Source organism: Cibotium barometz, chromosome 38 (assembly GCF_041138505.1).
Source record: "Cibotium barometz isolate CiBa-2024 chromosome 38, ASM4113850v1, whole genome shotgun sequence".
Taxonomy (NCBI): Eukaryota; Viridiplantae; Streptophyta; class Polypodiopsida; order Cyatheales; family Cibotiaceae; genus Cibotium; species Cibotium barometz.
The window spans coordinates 24684324-24689502 of NC_141083.1; positions in this window are offsets into that span (position 1 = coordinate 24684324).

Consider the following 5179-nt stretch of genomic DNA (forward strand, 5'->3'; position numbering starts at 1 on the left):
AACCGAACCTACAAACCCTGCTCAATCATGTGCCAACAAAAACCAGATTCTTTGTAATGTTCGGAACATGAAGTACATCTGCAAGGTACTTCACTTTACCATCCTGCATAGATAATGGCACATCTCCAACATGGGCAATCGGATGAGCAGTGTCATCCCCTGTTTCAACAAAACTTGGTCTCTCAAGACTCTTCATTTCCTTGAACCACTCACCATGACTTTTCATGTGGTTTGAAGCACCTGAATCAACATACCATACATCATCTTTACATACTGCTACATCATTTCTAGACAACATTAACCACTTGTTACATAACAAACAACCTCTCATTATCCTCATTATTTTTGCTAGAGGATGCATTGTTGTTTTGTTGCACTTTTCCATTTCGTATGTCACTCTGCTTCTTATAGCAATCTGCCTGCACATGCCCAGGCTTACCACACAGTAAAAATAGCCTCATGTATCATTATTCTACCTTTGCCAATTACCACGACCTCGTTGACTCCCCCTAACTCTAAACTGCATCTTCTCCCACACTAGGGTTTACAAAGAATTCCTCACTCCAATAATCTGGGGGCATTACAACTGGCAGAGTGCTCAAAATTTCTTTAACCTATAGAAAGGATTCCTCTTCATTGGCTTGCTACACAAAAGGATCCTTTTGGGATGCTTGTTGTTTGTAAGGGGTACAAATCTTGAGAAAGAAGATAAATAAATCTAGCCAGATATCTGACCTTATGTGTGAATCTAGCCAGATATCTGACCTTATGTGTGAATCTAGCCAGATATCTTACCTTATGAATAAATCTAGCTAGATATCTGACCTTATGTGTGAATGTCATCAGTTGTTTCAGATTCTAAGGTGCCTCTAGCAAAAGCAAAGCTTCTACCTTTGTAGGCTCTGCCTCAATTCCATTCTCAGAAGAACTACATTTCCCAGTAAGGTGACCTTGGCCTGTGCTAAGTGACACTTATGAGGGTTTAATTGTCCACCCAGTTTATGTAGCCTCTTTAATGCCATCTTCAACTTCTCATGGGTCAGCCACTATGTATATACAGAAATCATCAATGAATACTCCAATGAAGGATCCTAAATAAGGCTCAAACACAAGGTTCATACATCTTTGGAAAGTAGAAGGTGCATTAGTGAGCCCAAAGGGCATTAGGTCATGTATGCAAAGCACCCCCATGGTGTAATAAAAGTAGTTTTCTTCAGATCGTCTAGGGTTATAGAGATTTAAAAATAACTAGAATATCCATCACAAATATTCTACCTTACATGCCTACCTACACTATCTAAGATTTCATCTTGAAAAGGTAATCTTGGTCACATCATTCAAGGGCATAGACTCTCCACTTCCCATTCTTCTTGGAAGTAGAGAAGCCCACTCTAAGTTATTAACTAGAAAAATGAAGCATGCCTTCAACAAACTACTCACCTCTTCTCTTAATATTTGCTGGTGCACTACCCTCAATCTTATTAGTCTTTGAACCATTAGCTTTTCTTTAGGTTTCAATTGTATTTCATGTTGTATAGTTGACACCCCCCTAACTTGAGTATAAGAAGAGATAAAGAGATCTAGAAACTGCTATAGCATTGCCAGGTATTGTTTCTTCTTAACCACTGTCAGATCTTTAGCAAGCATCTTCTGTAAAACTTCCTCTTTGGATGACTTCTCTTCAACCTCAGCTTCTCCCTTCTCCCCTTCTTCTATACACAACTGTAGAGACATGTGTTGAGATGTCAAGATCAACATGAGAGCTCACACTCACGAGGTGCTTGCATGACTGTTCGACATTAATATCACTGGCGGGTTTGGTAGCTAGCACACCGACATATCCTCACCAGAGATTCTACAGGTGGACTACACTGACTAGTCCATATCTACCCACTCCTCTTAGTGTGTTCACATTATGGATCACTTGTATATACTGTATTATGTGTGTTAGTAACTTTATCTTCTTTGTAGACCTCTTTTTTTGTGTGAAAAAGAAGAAGAATTTTTAGCCTCTCACCTTGTGTGTTCTCTTCTAGGGTTTGTGTGAGTGTGTGTGTGCTTGCAAGAGCTCAAGCTCTCTTCTCCCCCCTGCATCTTTTCATGGTATCAGAGTGTGGTTCATGCTAAGGGCTGAGCAGCAATCAAGAGAATCATAGGAAGCGGTACAAGGGTAAGAGCTTCATCTACTCTTTCCCCTTGTGTTGTTGGCTACTACACCCTTGTCGGGAGCTCTTCGAGAGACACCGGAAAACGAACTCCGATTGAGGAGCTTTCTTTGTGGGAGGAAAGCTATAGGAAAACTGACTTGTTCTATTGGACAACATTTTTCAGGTCAGAAATGCGTTTCGAATGCGTCTGAAACTCTGTTTTTCAGTTCACAAGCATTCACAAAAAGCACTGCTGTGCGGGTAAGTTTTGATTCTCTTCGGAACTCTATTTTTGGAACTGCAGGAAGGGCGATTGGTTGTGCAGACACTGTGTGTGCTACAAAAAGGTCTCAAAGTTGCCATTGGGTGTATGTATGCAAAGTAAGGTCACTGGTTGTGACAATTTGGGTGCAGTATAGTACCACTGCACAGAATACAGTAGTTTATGCAAGTCAAGCAAGAGTGTTGTTGTTGCTGGGTAAATTTGTGTTGCAGAAAAGATATCAAATGATGGAATAAAGTAGATTGTTGGAGAGAAGATTGACAAGAAGGACTTCTATGCTTGGAGGTTTAGATTGACAAATTTCTTGATGGGAAAAGGTTATTGGGACTACATTAAAGGTGAACATGAGGAGGCATTGGAGATACCAGAGATTAATCCAACAGTTGCAGATATAAAAGAGTTCAAAGATTGGAATCAAGAAGCAAGGAAAATCATGTATTGGCTTTCTATTATCATACATGACACTATGATTGGGCATATATAGGATGCCAAGTCACCTAAGGAGGCATGGGACACCTTGGTGAAGATGTATGAAACCAACACCAAGGCACGAAAGATTCAGTTGAAGAATGAGCTTCATACTGTGGAAAAGAAGATGTGGAAAAGAAGAATATGTTTATGAATGATTATGTTTTGAAGATTATGGGCATTGTGGAATCCCTTGCATCAATTGGTGTTTCTGTTTGATGATGATGATAAGGTGGAAGTGTGTCTGCATGGTCTCGAGCCACAATACAAGGCATTTAAGATGTGTATTCAAACTCGGAAGAACATTACTAACTTCATAGATTTGGTATCAATGTTAATCATTGAAGAGAAGAACTTGGGTGAAGACCAACACTCTTCACAAAACAAAAATAGTTCAGAGTAGCAGGCCTTTTACACAAGTTCAATTAGAGGACGAGGTAGAGGTCGTGGACATGGCCAAGGTGGTGGCAGAATAGGTAATTAGAATTATGGTCAGCAACAATAGACCCATGATTCACAACAAGAACATATAGGTAAGTGGAGTGCAACGCAACAAGCAAGAGAGAATTCTTACATGAGGCCAATATTTTTTTTAAAATAGGATAAAGACAGGTGGAGAAAGGACTTATTCTGAGGTAGAGCTTATAATGGTAGTTGTGGTGTTTTCCCTAAAAAAGTTTAGGTCTTACTTACTTCCTAAGCCTTTCACCATATTCACACATTCATTTGATTCAATGTGATCTTCCTTCAAAGAGAGTGCATAAATGGCTAGTTGAGCTGCAAGAGTTCCAATTCACTTGCATAGTGGAGGCTAGTACAAGGGCTACTTTGGTAGATATTTTGAGTTACAGACAAAACACCCTTTGGTGTGTTGAGGAAAGAAACCATGAAGAAGAAGAAGGTACCCAGTGGCAATAACCTAAAACAAATCTATCCAATGATTTACGCTTTTTTTTAATGAGATTTAAAGAGAATTTGAGGGGTAGCCAGTGGTGGGCTTATTTTTTTGAATCCATAAGGTATTATAATATATCAAGAAGTTATCAAGTTACAGGTGTAGACCAGTAATGAAGTTGATTATGCCACCTTAGAATATGCACTCCAACAGTGTCTGAAGAGAGAGATTAGCAGACTAGAGACAGTTTACCGGGTGATTAGACAACTTCAAAATGTGTGGAAGGCTAAGAATCCCAAATTGAAGGAGTGTTGCTTTAAAATAAGAAAGATTCTATAGAGGTTTCAAGAAGTTCAGGTTCAACATGTGAAAAGGGAACGGAACCAAGCTGTAGAGACATTAGCAAGGGGGGGTAGGCAAAGATTTGGATACATATGATATTGCTATAACCCACCCTAATTATAGTGGAAGGGAGAGTTTACATGAAGTGGAAGAGGTTTTTCATACAGGTATGGTATCTTCAAGTTTTTCCAGAAAATAGAAGTATGGTTTCATCAGAAGGGCTCTGCAGTACAGTATTGTTAATGATCACTTGTACATGAAAGGCAAGGATATGGTTCTGATAAGGGTACCAACCAGAGAAGACATATTTGCCATAATGGTTACATGTCATGAGAGGGTTTGTGGAGGGAACTTTTCCCTAAAGTTGACTTTGAGGAAAATTCTTACTACAGATTATGTGTGGCCTAGTCTGAGAAAGGATGTCTACCATTGATGTAGAAGCTATGATGGTAGCTTGATGTTGCTTAGTACTATTGTTGCTATCTTGAGATCTCCTTGCTTTTGCTTGATGAAGATCCCTTGTTGCTTCCTTTGTTCTTCATGTCGATGTCATGTCCTTCTTCACATTGTTGATTGCTTCTTGGCTCTTAGTCTTTGCTCTTTAGCTTGACTCTTGGTTCTTTAACAGCTTCTTTGGTGTGGATGTCATTCTTCTTGTTGCCACTTTAATGCTTGGTGGTATGATGCCTCCTTTAATGCTTTTAGTGTGGATGCCATATTGTGTGCTATGGTCATCTCATGCACTTGGGCTTTAGACATGCTTAGGATTCCATGTCAGAAGCAAGGAAGGAGAGTATTGCACCATGAGTTGAGGAAAACCATTATTTTATAAGGATATTTTGAGAAAAGGGGGTTTAGATGTCATTGGCCCTCGATGCACAACTACCAGGGATAGGACCTACATCTTAACTGGAGTGGATTATCTTACCAGGTGGGCTGAGGCTAGATGTGTAAGAAGCATTACTGGTAAGGAAGTAGCTAAGTTTGTCTCTGAGGATATTTGTGCCAGAATTTGGTATGCCCTTGGAGCTATTGACAGATCAA